The 16,375-nt window shown below is 41.0% G+C and overlaps 1 long non-coding RNA gene across 1 annotated transcript in view; it reads right to left on the bottom strand.

Annotated features, from left to right (window-relative positions):
- LOC132597763 (uncharacterized) overlaps window positions 1-16,375 on the bottom strand; it is a 2,174,902-nt gene that overhangs the window by 864,197 nt on the left and 1,294,330 nt on the right. Inside the window, exon 7 of the long non-coding RNA XR_009565047.1 lies at window positions 9,423-9,484. This is a non-coding gene — a long non-coding RNA (uncharacterized lncRNA). The remainder of the gene's footprint in view (window positions 1-9,422; window positions 9,485-16,375) is intronic.

Raw genomic sequence — 16,375 nt, forward strand, 5'->3', positions numbered from 1 at the left:
CAGCTGAATCTTCCTCACTTAGGCAACTCTGCAGTGCTGTGCCAGGGTCAGTAGGAACCAGGTCTATTTCCTTAATAACTGTTAGACTTTTAAATTAATGAATAAACACACACACACACATACATAAACTACAGTTACTTGTTAACCACCTACTATATGACAGACATGTCAGGTGCTTAACATCTTATCTTTTATCTCACAAGCCTTGCAAGGAAGGTATGCTTGTATTTACCTTACAGGAAAGAAACTGAAATTAGAGAAAGTACTTGTGCCAGTTTACAGAACTGAAATTTGAATCCAGACCTTGCTGATTGAAACCTAGAACTCTTGCCACTCTGTAGCTGGGGCTTCCTTCATTTCTAAAGTGCAATAAATTTACAACACATAATATCTATTTTGAAGGATTAGAGTGAGGCTAGCACTTAATGTGCCTGGGAAAAATGGGACAAGTTAAGTACATGTCTCCTCTTTCATTTTGAAGATGAGAAATACTAGCCACAGAGAGGTTACTTAACTTGCAGGGAGTCACACAGCTATCTGTTGGCCATGACTTCTGACCCTTTCCATGACCTCACCAAGTATGGAGGATGGTGGAACAGAATCGCCTGGGCTGACAGCAGGGTTTTGAAAGTGGGCAGGCAGACGGATAGACCTGAGCATCTCTGAGCAACACAGGGCTCTGCACTCTCTCCAGTGAGGGCACTAGAGCAGAGGACAGCAAACGCAGAGGGCCCTATGCCAGAATCATTTTTTCAAAAGCCACCGTGGAATTTCACCATCTAATAACTTCCAATCTGTAACACGATTATAGTGCATGTAGTATTTATGCTTGAAAAATATCAAAGTCTAAAAAGAAACAGATTTTAAGAGGCTTGTCATGTTGAAGAGGGATTAGAATTATATTGTATATAACATACTTGGAAAACAAAACAAAATCAGACCAGTGGAGAGGGTTTTTAAAGAAGGGTAAATTGAAATGCAGTATAAGAACCTGTGTAACCATTTAGTTATATAGCGTCCCTCTACAGGGTTTTTGGCCTTTCACCTTTCTTCAGAAAACTGTCCCCCCATCCCACACGCCCCTTACATAAACATGGTGACCCCAGGAGCAGCCACCATTCAGTGTAGTGGTTTATTGGGTACCTGATCCTTTTTGGGACAACTAGTGCCTTTAACTGATATTATAAATGGATGCAGAATATCCCCAGTGATTGAGCCTGGAAGGTGCAGAACTTAGGAGCACACATTTTCTAACATGTAAAGAAAGCAAACCTACCGCATAAGAAAATACTTGAACCAATTATCAGGGGGAAAAAAAAAACCTGAAATGAGAAAATGGTGATGTTTCTTGGGCCCCTGTCTCACTTCCTGCAGTGCAGTTCCTCTGTGAGAGTCTGCATTATTTGAATAATTGTCTTCTTTGTTGAAGCTGGTTTAAGTTGGGTTTCTTCCTCTTTCAACAAAAGAGTTCTAGTTACTGTAAGAGCACTCTTCTATTAGAAAATTAAAGGAAGAAGAAGAAGAAGGAAGGGGAAAGATGGAGAGGAGGCGGAGAAGCCACAGCTCCTATATTTGGACCACCTATAAATCAGGCATGGCTGGAAGGCATGAAGATCTAAGATACTTAGTAGACTCATTAGACTTATTAGAGGTCCTAAGAAAAAATCTACAAAGCTGGGGTGTAATCTTGGGGTCTCTGAGGTGTACCTTCATATCCCATGCTCACACAAAAAAAGCACACACTCATATACATTGCTGTGAATTATGTATTTAATTTGACCCTTTTCAAGCACTGACTCTTCTTGAGATAGATATTACTTTTCCTGAGACAGAGTCTAATAGCGTGATTTTGCGAATGGAGAGACTGAGCCTTCAACAGATCAGGCATTATATATACTCCAATTCACAAAATTAGTTGGTGGCAGAACAGGGCTTAAACTGTCCTTTGAGTCCTCAGCCCAAGTCCTCTCCTGATCCCAGCAGCTCCCAGATATCATTCAGAGACTGGGTGTCTGTCAAGCAGGGGTTGTGGGCAAGGGGATTTCTTCTGGGTGTGAGAGATGGAACTGAATGATGGTGCCTCTTCTTCCCAATCTTTGTCTGGAAGAGACACTGGGCCCTTGACTGAATTGAAATCTATAGTGAAATTTAATTCCCTACTTTGGACGGTAATTGGTATTATAGGCAGGAAGCGTAACAATGAAAATCATTTAAACCTCCTGTTGTTAAGAATCTTTAGGTCAATCGCAGCACTTTAAAATCAATTTGAGGGTTTGCTGGAAGATACGGAAGAGGAACTACCCTCAACATAATAAGGTTAGATAACCCTAGTCAGGTTAATACCTACCTAAAGCTTGACATCAATCCCTTACATTGATTCTCGCTTACGGTTTAAAAAAAAGAAAGAAAAAAAATGAGGAAGGACACGCATAATACATAATCTTGCTGAAGAATCAAATTAGTATAAATAAGGATTAAGAATAATTGCTGCTGTTATTGGAGAGCACATTGAAGATGAGGTTTCTAAGATATCTGCTGACAACGAGGACAGGCTTGGACAGATTCAGAATTCAGAGACGGGAGAGATTAATTGTGTTGCAGAAGTACACCTGTGATAGGGAAACCAGCTTGCACAGAGCAAGATGGGGGTCAGTCTTATCCCCCCCAGGGAGGAGCTGCTTCCTTATCAGTGTTGGGAGGACAGCCACCACCCAGTGCTTGACACTGCACTATGCATGGCAGGGGACGCAAAGGAGATGAGTTTCCAAAGCTTCCAGAGATGGCGTGATAACAAGGAGGATGCTGAACTTGAAGTCAAAATCCTATCTTTTCATCCTTCCTCCTGCAGTTATAAGCTCTGAGTCTTCTGTATTTACCTCTCTAAATCTCAATTTCCTTATCTGTCCCAAGGACTAATGATGCCTTGTCCCAGAGCTGTTGGGAAGAGTAAGAACGTCTTGTGGGTGATGTTTCCACCAAAGGGTACATGAGAATTCATTTGTTGGCTGAGGATAAGTGAATTGCTCAGAGCCAGATAACTAGTAAGTAGAGGAGCCAGGTTTCAATCCTGGCTTATCCTGATACTGGAGCCCAAGTCCCCTATACACCAGGCATACTTCACGGCCTTGGCAATTACATAAATAAGGCAAAGGCTCCAAATACAGTGTACATCATGGGCACTTCTGCTACCTTCTCATACCCACAAGTGTACGTGCAGGCAACTCGAGTTTTCCAGCTACAGATATGATGGGATTAACCAAGTGAGTAGAATTTACTGAGTTGATTAAATTTTAGCCCCAAAGCAATAAAACCAATGAGTTTTCAATGAGAATGTCATAGGTAAGTGGATGGCATTCAGCCAGCTGTTGTAAATACTCCCAAATATCTTGGACCCAGTATGAAACTATAAGCCATGTGGGGACAGGCACCACACTTGTTTTGCTTGCCTCTGTAGCCCCTATACCCAGCACTGGTGGTCCTCAGTAAAAACTTGCTGAATGAATGAATAAATGAAAAAAAGCAATGAACAAATATTCCTTTAAGATTTTATCAAAACCCTGGGTTGATTATGACAGAGCTACTTAATCTGTCTTTTCTTAAAGATAAGAACTCTGAGAACTGTAGAGGTGATTGGATTTGTTCATGGAAACGTCAGAGCAGTGCCAAAACTGCAGTCCTCTGACCCTGAGCTGGGAATGTTTAAGTCCATGTGGACATTTGTTGGCTTACAGGAGGGGGGAGACAATGGGAGGGGCTGTTTCGGGGGGAAGCCATCAGAGAGCTGCAGAGGCCACCTTTGAATATTCCTGGTTCAGTATTGATACTGTCCTTGTTGATTCTGATTGACAGAAATAGAAACTGTGTTGGATCTTTTTGGAGTCCTCTAAGTCTTTTTTAAGTCTCTTCTGACTGACACGCTACAGAAATGCTGTGATCAGTATGTGAAAGATGAGCTCAACAAAGGTCAGCTAAGTCTAACAAATAACTGGATTTAAGGTTTGTTTGTTTGTTTTTGCATTTCTGGTTAGGCTGAGGCAGTTCTACTAAGACGTGGGTTTTTGCAAATATACAAACCAACTCTCAAATCTGCTTCAGGATTTTTGGTAGGAATAGCAATGGCATGCCCATGAATTCTTTCAAATGTTTATTTGTTCATTCCCACATTCTTTCAAACATCAATTACTCACTCATGCAGAAGTTCATCCATTCAAGTATTAACACACTCTTCCATTCATTATTGCAAATGTTTGTTCGGTGACTTGTAAATGTTCAAAACACTGACCTAGCCGTTCCAGTTTGTCTAAAGTGAAATGCTTTATAACATATCTCCCAAAGCCTATTAGAGACCCTGAATGTACATTAAATGCTACATATCCAAAGGAGCATCTTTCCGTCTCAAACTCACGTCTTTTCCTATGCTCCTTATTTCCGTGATTGACACTCCCATCTACTTAACCCTGTGTAACAACATGAAAACCTTGGAGTTGTTTATGTTTGATTTTCTTCCACTCTTCATTCAATTAATTTAAAAATTCTGCTGATTCTACCATGAAATTACCTTCTAAACTCATTTCAAATACCACTTCTCCCCTTATACTTCTCTACCCCAGCCCCGTCTTCCCACATTGACGTGATCTTCTCATGTAATAAAATAAATCTTACTTGTGATGGAACGGGGGGAAGAGATGTGGTAGAGAGTGGAAGAGTAAGAACAATTGAAAAGGAAAATGGAAGTCTGATGGTGGTACTTCTCTATTTAAAACAATTCAGAGTTTTCCCATGGTTCTTAAGATTAATTCCTTAGCATGGCTGGCAGTGTGCCTCAACTAACATTTCTGCCCTCACCTCTACTTCTTTTTCTGTTCATTGCTCTTCTCCTTTTGTAAATTCTCTAAACATGCGATGTAGTTGTGTGCCTTTGTGGCTTCACTGATGTGGTCAGTCTTTCTGTAATGTCCATTATTGATCTTTAGGTTGCATTGAATAAATATTTCAAGTTCCAACTTTAAAAAAGTATAAATTCTGTGGGGATTTGTCAGATCCCTCTGAGTCTATTTAATCTCTCCCTCCTTCCCCTCACTACTCCATAATCATGCCTCTGTTGGAGAACGTAACTTACGGTAACATATTCTGACCCCTTACAAAACTCTGAACTAATGGAAGGGGAGGTCACATCACCTTATCAAAATCACATCACCTCCAAGAAGGAGGATCTCTAGTTCCTAGCACAGTGCCTGGCCGAACAGAAAATGCTCCGTAAAGCTTTCCTGAATAAATGACTAACTTCATGGGAACTCAGATTTAGGGGGAAAAAACTACTATACATGCTAAATAACAGCCGATTCGGATTTGGGCTTGTAGGTACTGGGCATTTTACAAGTTTCAACTAATTTAATCTTTGCTACCCCTATGAAATATTACCATCCCATCTTACAACAAACGGAACTGAGGCACAGATAAATCAAATGCATTTAAACACACTGCTTTTAAATTGCAAAGTAGGGACTGAAACCCATGGTATGCACTCCGAACCATTCTAATGCACTGCTTTTCTACCAGTGGAGCCCCAGAGATGTGGGCAAAGCCTGTGTGACTGTGGGCAGGCTATTTTATCTTACCAAAATCTAGTTTTTGCACTGGTGATGTAAAAATACCAATATGTAATTTGCAAGGTTGCAGCAATAACTCAAATCAATAATGGACATGAAGCGTCCATCACTTTCCCTGGTGTATCGTACGGCATTAACAGAGAAGTCGACTTATGGGCTAGATTTACACTTGCCTTGAGAACTTAAACTAAGGCAGCCTAGAGTTGATAGTCTCATGGAGTTTCTACAATCCATCCCATTTTCTTTCAACGCAAGTCAACGGAGACGACAATGTTTTTCTCCATAAGAATTCTGCAGAAGAATAAGATGAGTCATCACGCTCTGGCTGGACCTCAGTGTTTGAGGTCTGTGCCACCCTCCAGGCCAACTCCTGTTCATGTATATTAAGTTGCTTCCTGCACTGGGAAACATAACTGCTCCTGGGGAATGAACTAGCAGTGCATTTCTGCTTCCTTTGAGAGACAGAAAAATAAGCCAAAATTATCCAGATGGGCATGTGGAAGAGTGAATGAGAGGAAAGTGTTCAATCTATTCCTTATTGAGAACTATTAATAATGCCTTGCTGAGTGCAAACTCTTCCTTCCAACCCTGGTCAGGGTCGATGCAATTATTTTAGCTTAGAGATGAAAGAATCAAGGATCCAAGAAATGACATATTGGCAGAAATTAGTTAGCAAAAGGCCCCAACTCAACACAAAGGTCTCCATGTCTTAGTCCAAGGGTTCCTTTTACTGCACTCCATGGCCATTCCAGGTTCAAGATGGTAGATGTCAAATAAATGTTATTAGAACAGCTGTCACCAAAATTACTCTGAGGATTAAATTATCTTGGGTAAATATATCTTGATTAAAAAAATAACAATAACTTAGAGAAGGGTCTGTGGGGAAGCATGAACCAAGATGAAACTTGCAGAGAGCCAGTAAGAAACATACTCGCTTCCACTCATTCCTCTTGGTGTTTGTCATTTGTTTATTTTAGCCATTGCATGGGAAAAGGCAAGTTAGTATTTGATACGATCACAAGTAGACTGATGGCTATAAAGGTGTAAACCTGAATATGACTGATTTCAATGATTTTGCAAATTTATCTTCCTTCATCAATAAAATCTACTGAGACTTTTATGGTTTATTTTTTTAACAGAGGAAAACGACTCAAACTACCCCAAAGTCTCCGGTAAAGCAGAACGCAGCCAGGTGGCCCTGGTGAAATAAAGACAAGAAGGAGAGATAAGTCTGCCTGGCTTAGACTGAGTGACTCCCAAAGAGATCTGTTGATGTTCTCACTGACAGTGAAGGCCATGAGCTTTCCTTAACTTAATTTCACTTCCTGCTGTTTATGCTAGAGTGGAATTACAGTGTAAATTCCTATTTTCATTATGATCTTGGTCATAAAGAGTCACTCAGCCCAGAACTCCCAACCATAAGTAGTGTTTTATAAGCAATCACGGATCTAGTGTCAAGAGATGTGGGCTTGAATCCTACCTCTGCCACCTAGTGTGAATGTGGACGATTCACTTCATCTCTACAAGCCTCAGTTTTATATCGGTAATAATTTGGGTGTTTCAGCAAGAATTCAGATGTCTGTATATGTGAAAGACTGGAGTTATGAGTCTTCTAGGAGTTTGTTTCATTATCTGATTAGCAGAAAGGTTTCCATCTACCCCATATGCACCCTTTTAGGATATAGAAAGGGCAGGAGAAAGAGTATTAAAGAGTAGTAGGTCTGCTACTCAGTTTTGACTTCTGGTGGTAGAGATCCACATTTGTGTTTTGTCAAGCCCTCCCTGTGATTCTGATACAGGCTCAAGTGTAAGAACCATGGTCCTAGAAGCAAGCTGAGATGAAGGAGATAGTTCGTGCTGTCTCTGGGTCTGGTTTCCTTGCCCACTCCCTTGGCATCATGCCTAAAGCCGAGTATACAGGGTTGTAGGCAGAGCCTGGAGAGTGCTTACTGCAGTGTTTCTCATCTACTGTTCTGTCTGTGAACCTAAAGAATGTTATTCCTCCCTTTAGTGTTTTGTAAGTATGCTTAAATTGTGCCACAAAGCAAATCAATGCAATAATCCATTACACTGCTTTGGTTCCTGACTACGCATGATCACCTGAAGATTCTTACATGCCCATCCTAGGGAACCTTAACTTTCTCCCCATGCTCAACTCTGAAACGTACATGTATATTCTACACACACTGTTATGTGCCCATATATTCTGTCTCATTTCATAGTCACCACCACCTCTCAAGATGCTAGAACCTGCTGGCCTGGCTCCATCCCAAGGGATTATCTAGACACTGGCAGGCTTTCGAATCTTTTCTAAAAGCAATGCAACTCCAGCCTGCCTGGGTGAATTTTAGGAGCATACTCTTCACCTGCAAGCGTGGTTTGATGATACCTACTTTCTAAGGGTCAGAGCACACAGGAGCTCATAGAACTATTTTCTGCACATTTGTTCAGGTAGGTCATGTACTTTGTTATCACGAGTACTTCCAAATACACTTGGGCTATTACTTTCATATGCCATATATAGCAGTACACTGGTGGCAAATCTAGTCTCACCTGACTGCATTTCTTTTCTGAATGGAAGTTGCTGTTAAGAGTCCAAAGGTCCAAAACCAACCTAAAGCAAACCGAAAGTAAGGCCCAAACTTGACATTCATGCAACCTAAATAAGAAGCAACTCTTCGAATACAAAATCATGTAATTATACCAGTATCCCAGAGGACTGATGCCAGGTTTGGCATTTCAGAAAGGGAATGTGTGGAAAGAAAAAAAAAAACTTATGTTATGAATGATCAATTTATACTGCTTATTGTTTCTGTATATTGTATGCCATACCATAGCACTATTTGCAAGTAATATTTTACAGTCAAAACGCACATCACCAAATGGAAGCAGTTTTGCCCGAGTCATTCAGTGCGGTCAGTCGGTCACTGAGAGGAGTGATGGCCACGCTTGGCCATGTTTTCCCAGCACCCAGATCTGTGAGGTAGGTGCCCTCACCATCCACCCCGTTTTACAGACGAGGACATCGGACACAAAGAAAATTAACTTCCGCAACACTACAGATCACTAAGTGGAGTGTGTTGGTAGCTCCAGGACTCCCAAGAAAATGGGATTTAGAATTAGTTTTCTATCCTATGATTGATACACAACTCTGGGATGAGTTCAGGGAACCATCCTCTACGCATCCCTCCAGTGCCTGCTTTGTTCACATGAGACGTACAACTGAGCTTTATTCTTGATCTGCTTTTGCTCTAATTCCTTTCTTCAGGATCACAGTCCTTCATTTAAACTTACCCTACTTCCCTGGAGTTTACAGTCTCCAGTCCTCAACTTCAAACTGGCAGCTGAAGATCAGATGCTGCCACTTAAAGCACTGCTATTAAAAAAAAAAAAATGGCCTCCACCTTAGATCAGACATCCTTGGATGTCAAAGCTTGTCCAGACCAAACACAAGTTGTTAAATCTCTCTGGATATAGACTGGTGTCCTTTAACCTGTGCCCACCAAGTCAAGCATGGCCCCTTTCCCCATGACTGAGCATGTCACAGGCTTCTCTCTGAAGCCTGGCCAAGATCCAGCTCAAACAGCATAATTTTCAGTGACCAGTGCTGTTGTCCAAAGAAAGAGATTTCATTTTCCTCTCTTGACATTTTCCCTTTTAAAATACCGGAATACAACACAATCGGAAAGTTCTTCAGTGCTTTGTGGGAAGCCAATTATAGTATGTTCTAACGAAGGGTATAAAAAAATTAAAATTAAAAAATGACCAAAAATTCAGATCCCAAGGAACTGTCACTTGCAATATTGCTCTTACCTTTAATGGAAGAAAAGTTCAAGTGCTCCAACCATCGCCTCACTCCCTCAGAAAAGCAGCTTCTGCCAAGAGATGTATAATGGCTGTTACTTATTTGCCTCTAAGGACTGAGTTTCAGGGCAATCAGAAGCATTTTTAATCATTGGTTTATTTCTTCCTACTACCAGTTTCAAAACTAAATCCAGTGTTTCATGAAATGCTGGGCAGAATGGTGTATGTATTCCCATGGATGTTAAGAGATCTTGGTCTTCCTGCTGGGCTCCAAACTCAGTGTCACTTGCTTATTTGGGGAGTTAAAATTAAACAGACAAACAGGGACATGATTGTAAGATCGTTTTATGCCATACTATGAAGTCTCATGTTTAGCCTGTATATGATTATCAGATTTACTGAGAATTTTTAAGCAGTGAAGCATTTATTTTTATTGAAGTATATTTGATTACAATATTATATTAGTTTCAGGTATACAACATGATGACAATATTTTTATAGACTGTACTCCATTTAAAGTTATTACAAAATAATGGCTATGTTTCTCTGATGCACAGTATATCCTTGTTACTTACTAAGTTGTTAAAGAAAAACCCAAATGAACATTTTGGCCAACCCAATATTTTATACATAGTAGTTTGTGACTCTTAATCTCATACCCTTATCTTGTGCCACCCCCCTTCCCTCTCCTCACTGGTAACCATTACTTTGTTCTCTATATCTGTGAGTCTATTTCTGTTTTGTTAGCCACTATATAAAACCGTATGGAGGTTCCTTAAAAAACTAAAAATAGAACTACCATATGATCAGGAAATTCTACTCCTGCGTATATATCTGAAGAAAATGAAAACACTAATTCAAAAAGATACATGCACCCCAATGTTCATAGCAGCATTATTTACCATAGCCAAGATATGGAAACAACCTAAGTGTCCACCAACAGATGAATGGATAAAGAAGATGTGATACACACACACACACACACACACACACACACACACACACATATATATATACACATATATCACATATATACTTGTACATATATATATATATGTAAAGGAATATTACTCAACCATAAAAAAGAATAAAATAATGCCATTTACAACAATGTGGATGGACCTAGAGAGTATTATGCTTAGTGAAATAAGTCAGATAGGGAAAGACACATACACTATGCTATCACTTATAAGCAGTGAAGCATTTTTGAAGAAATATGCTGAGAACTGTGTGGGACCGGGTGTAGGGACCCTAAGTGGAGGAAGGAAGGCCAGTTAGAAAGCTGGCAAATATTCCAGGCTCAAGAGGATGAGGTTTAAACTATAATGATGGGTGTAAGGGAGGCACTGAGCAATGTATCAAACTGAGTGTTCAGTAAATATTTGTGGAAAGAAGGGAAGGAAGGAGGGAGGGACGGAGGGAGGGAAGAAGGGAAGGAAGGAAGAAGGAAGGAAGGGAGGAAGGAAAAGAAAAAAGAACAGGGAGCTGAACTGGCTGAAACCCCTTGAAATTCTCCCAGGTGGTACATAATCTTTATAACTGCATACAATATTTAAAAATCACATTCTATAACAGCAGTCCTCAATGAAGTGTCACATTAGACTCCTTTGAGTAACCTAAAAAATCTTGATGCTGTGACTATATTCCAAACCAATTAAATCAGAACCTCTAGGGGTAGACCCCGGGCCTCAGTATTTTTTAAACGCTCCCCAGTGATTGTAATGTGTAGCCAGGGCTGAGAATCGGTGCTCTGTAGACTGTCTGCCTCCGGAAACCATCTCTGCCTAATAATCGGTTGCCATGGAAATGTATCCACCAGTTAGGCGAGGGCTGTCCAACCTCCAGGTTACTTTCAATCTAAAAATAACGGATACTTTTCTATCACTGGGATAATAAAACCCTGTTATGAGCCACAGCCAAATATTTTCCTCTTTTCCTCTTTTCCTCTATATGGACCCATTCAAATCTACTCGGGGGACCTAAGTCAGGCTCTGGTTCTACCTATACACTAAAGAGCAGCAGAAAAGTCACTGGACATTTGCTTCTCACTTGCTGGGTAGAACCACCTCTAAGGTTAACTCCCATATTACATGAGGGTGATGTGGACAATAGGTTTATAAAGCTTCTGTTTGTGTATTGTCTCTGCCAATTTATTAGCTGGTACAACATTGGGCAAATCATTTAACCTGCTATCAATTCAGCTTCCTTATCTGTATAATAGGGATATTCATACCTCAATCAAAATTTGTTTTCGAAGATAGAATGAGACAAGACATATTACTTTGTAAATTCCAATTACTATGTAATATGATATCTATAATAATAGTAATAGATGTTTCTTCTCTCTGTTGATATCAATAAAGATGATATAGAATTTTAAGATTGAAGGTAATTTATGCAATATCTTTCTTTCATTCTACCAGGTTTCTAAATATCAACATCCAATGGGAGCTCCCTTGTCTCTCAAATCACAGTGTTTAACAATAATCTGGGTTGCCAAAATCCATGACATGTTACATATTTCTAGAGGTTGAAGGGAATTTTCAACCTGAGTCTTGCTAGGGAGTAAATGTCCTGATAATATGGTCAACTCAAACAAAGATCCACCTTATTAAAAATTGTACGGTCTATCCACTGGGGTGTGGTGACTGAAATGGCTGGACTCCTCACGTTCTCATAGAGAGCATAAGCACATCATGAAATCACTGTCACTCACTAAACACCGCCTGCGACTGACAAGTGCACCTCAGTGTTGTTACAGATGCTCTGTTACCTAAAAGGCAAACTTGAAGGGAGAAAAAAAGAGCAAAACAATTCATTTTCAATCTAATTAAAGTCATTACAAATAGCCTCCCGGTGCTTAACCTTTTTTCCTCCAAAATCCCAATCTTTGAGCTAAATGCTCAGATCTGGAGCTTCATTGGGGTTTTTCTTAATTGCCTTTCCATCGCTAATGGGATTCACTTCATTATTACCTCTGCCGAAAGCTGCCTCCGACTTGCAGCCCCCATGCTGAGTCATTTACATACCTATTTAGAATGCTAAATGATGAAGTCAGGCCACCTTAAAGCTTAGGTAGCTAAATTGGACTGTGGCTACACCTGCTGGGAAGCATTGACTTAGGCTATATTTTCTTACGTATCTATAAATTGTCTCCAAACTCCTCTCTCTCTCCCCATTCATCCCCTTTCTCTTCCTTCCTTCCTTCCTTCTTTCCTTCCTTCCTTCCTTCCCTCCCTCCCTTCCTTTCTTTCTGTGATTCTTTCTCCCTCTTCATCCCCTTTCCTTACTCTGTTGCTTCCCATGCCCATCCTCACAATATCCTCCCAGAACCATCTTACTATTTCAACCACATCTATGACCACATCACTGCTATCTTTTTTTTTTTTTTTTTTTTTTGTGGTACGCGGGCCTCTCACTGCTGTGGCCTCTTCCGTTGCAGAGCACAGGCTCCGGACGCGCAGGCTCAGCGGCCACGGCTCACGGGCCCAGCCGCTCCGCGGCACGTGGGATCCTCCCGGACCGGGTCACGAACCCGTGTCCCCTGCATCGGCAGGCGGACTCTCAACCACTGCGCCACCGGGGAAGCCCTCTACTATCTTTTTTTGAACAGCTACTTTGCCATCTATCTTTAGTTAACCTTAACAAAAGTCTGTGAACTCAGTTTCATGATTCCAGTTTAAAGGGGAGCCAAGAGAGAAAATAGGATGATGAAGAAGACCCAGTTTACATATGAGCAAGATAGGGTTTGAACCCAGCCCTTACCTTCTGGGAAGAAATCAATAAGACCACAGAAATGGTGTCTTATCGTAGAAAGGGAGCAACCCAGAGAGGGGCACCGTGTGTCCAGGGCCTCTCAGTGAGTCCCTAGAGGAGGAACAGTAGGAAGTCAGACCTACCAACTCCCAATGTCTTGTTCTTTCTATCCAATCTCACAAAATCTCCTCGGGCAGCACATTAAGTAAGAATTAGTGTGGTCTAGTCAAACAGGATGTTAGCAGGGGTAGAGTAGTTCAAGGGTGGGGTCAGATTCTTACCTAGTGCCAGAAAGAGAGCAGTCAGTGCCAGGTGGGGCTGTAGTAATTTTTTTTTTTTTGGTTTGTTGGTTTGTTGGCATGAGGCTCTGGGATGGTTGGGCTAATGAATCCTATTTTCTTTGTGCATGTGAATACAGAGATGCTGGAGTGGGAGCTATGAGGAGAAGGTGGAGACAGTTTTGGGAAGCTGGAGATTCCTGCCCACTTTAGGCAGTTTCTGATCCCATGTCTACCAAAGCTTGACAGGTTGTGTATGTGTGGTGCGTATGTGGGGTGTGTGTGTGTGTATGTCTGTGTGTGTACTGTATGTGGTGTGTGTGTATGTCTGTGTGTGTACTAGAATTAGAGACATACAGAGAGATGTGTATTAACATAGCCTCTGGCCTTCAAAGAGTTTACAACTCAACCAGAGAAATCATGCTAACACTGAAATAATGAACCAGATACCGTTTAAAACTTTAAAAATGCAATAGAAGAGAAAGACTAAGTCAATTATGGTCCAGCTCCTTGAACAAATTTTATGAAGACTTTAGAAATGGTGAGCATGCAAATATTTACTGGATGCCTATTGTATGCAAGACTCTCCTTGCTACTGGTTAAATAATATTAAACAGGATATGGCGTTGCCTTGCTAGTAATTATAATCAAGTATGAAATGTGTTATCTTGAGGTGAACACTGGAAGCAGTGAGAACATAGAGAGGAAACTAACCCATTCTCACATCCTTGATAAAGTAACATCTAATCTGAAGCCTGGAGGATAAATCAGAATTAGGGAGGAATAATGGTTATTGTCTCTTGGGCTCAGATGGCATTTCCTGTCCATTCTCTGTGCATCTCTGACCTGCGGCTCTGGCCCTACCAGATGACATCTGCAGAATATAGCACTGGTGCTTCCTTGCCCTTCAGTTTCTGCTTAGGGTTTAGCCAGTAGGAAATACTGATAGGAAATAAGAGGCCTGATGGAAAGAGAAATGGGGTGTTTCTACCCGGCTCCCTCCCTGCTCTGATATCACATCTCAATCAGTTTCATCTCTCCATGACTACAGCACTTTCCAGGTGGCTCCTTCTCTGGGGTTCTAGGTTCCTGTCCTCAGCTGTCCCCAGACTACTTGGCCCTACGAGGAATAAGAACTTCCCAACTTACTAGTTTCTGAGCATCTCATTATTTATTTCCTCATCATCCTTTTCTTGTTCCCTTAAACCTGCCTATCATTCAGTAAGTAGTTCTTATATTAAAAGCCTCTTCATTTGAACAATTACAGGTGGATTCTGTTTCCTGCCTGTAAGCCAGCTGATACAGCAGGTGAAGGCAGAGTGAGAGGTGGGTTGGGAAGTGGGTAATGTCCAATAACCATGTGTTGTTCAATATGGATGGAGTAGAGTGTGACATTGGGGTAGAGAGAGGTGAGACTAAAGAGGGAAACTGAACATAAAGGGCTTTGCATGTTGTACTAGAGAATTTCTATATGACAATATAGAAGAATGTTTATAATATATTAAGTAACAATAAAAAAGAATTTTGAAATATGTATGTGTACATTATAATTTTAACTGTGTTATACTTGGGAAAAATGATATAATTAAATATATAAAATGACAACGGGGCTGTCTTATGGGATTTACAATATAGGGGATTTTTTTGTTTACCTAGTGAACTTTCTGAAATGGATCAGACTGATTTTATGAATTTTAAAATATACTTTTTAAGAGCAAATATCCTGAAGAACTTGTCATCTGGAATTCCCTTAAGCACACTGGATAAAATGCACATTCATGATTAGTTTTAAGCCTCCCTCGCAGAATTTGCAATTCTGTGCAAATGGGCAGCGAGCACCTAACCTGTCAAAATGGTCAAAACCTTCATTTAAATACCATCTTCAGCTGATGACAAAAGAGGATGTTGAGAGTGGGGTTTGAGACGTCCAAGCGGAAGAAGGCAATTGACATGGAGATGAAAAAGTAAATGTTTGGTAAATAAATGTTTGCTGGATCACGCAAAGACAACGGGACACACAGAGACTCTGGTCTCTAAGAGTTTCCCCCACCACACCCAGCCCATACTCCTTGAATATATCTCTAGTGATAGCTCTATTCTTTTAACAGGTCCTCTACACTCTAAATTCTTCAGGCAGTCAGGATGAAGGTCAAAGTTTCTTCCTGAGTCTTTTGGGCCTCGATTGTCTTTGGCTCGAAATAATCTTCATGCCAAAGAGACATTTTGAAGTGGTGAGTTTTACTCCCCTGCAGTAATCTCCATGAGCTCGGTTTATGTAAATCTGTCTCTGAAAGAATGGTCCACCTTCACAGACAACGAACTTAGCTAGGCGTCTCCTGGAATCTCCCTCCACATGGCCCTAGTTTGGGGCTTTACTGCTGAGCTATGAATTTTCAATGGGATTATTCCTGGAACTTGGACTGGTCAAGGGGACAGCACATCTGTGAGTAAGGATGGTTGTAGGCATCAACTTATTTCTTAAGCAGGGTATGAAATGTCAGCACAGATGGCATCTTCTAGCTCTTAGAAAAACATTTCCTGAAAAGGGAAAATCTGGAGAACCGCTTCCAAAGTTGTAGACGTCTATAAGAGGCAGAGACTAAGAACTCAAACAGCTCCCAAACTTTAGGACCTTAGATCCTGGCCCTGTGCGGTAGCAGCCTGGATTAATGGTACAGAAGAGAGGAAAAAAGCCTGTGATGACAGCAGCAGGCTGCTGGGAGCTACCCTACCATCTGTCTTCCATTGGATTCTCCAGTCCCTCTGCCTAGGCTTTTCCTGTGGAGCCAAATCTAGCTAGAGCACAAAGGGAGCCCCTAATAGCCAGTGAGCCACTTGCAGAAAGGACAAAGCACATTGATAATGTGGCCCAAGGGCACCGCCAATAATACCACTGTGGCAATCAAACTCTGCAGGAAGAAGTTATGT

This window comes from Globicephala melas, chromosome 8 (assembly GCF_963455315.2).
Source record: "Globicephala melas chromosome 8, mGloMel1.2, whole genome shotgun sequence".
Classification (NCBI taxonomy): domain Eukaryota; kingdom Metazoa; phylum Chordata; class Mammalia; order Artiodactyla; family Delphinidae; genus Globicephala; species Globicephala melas.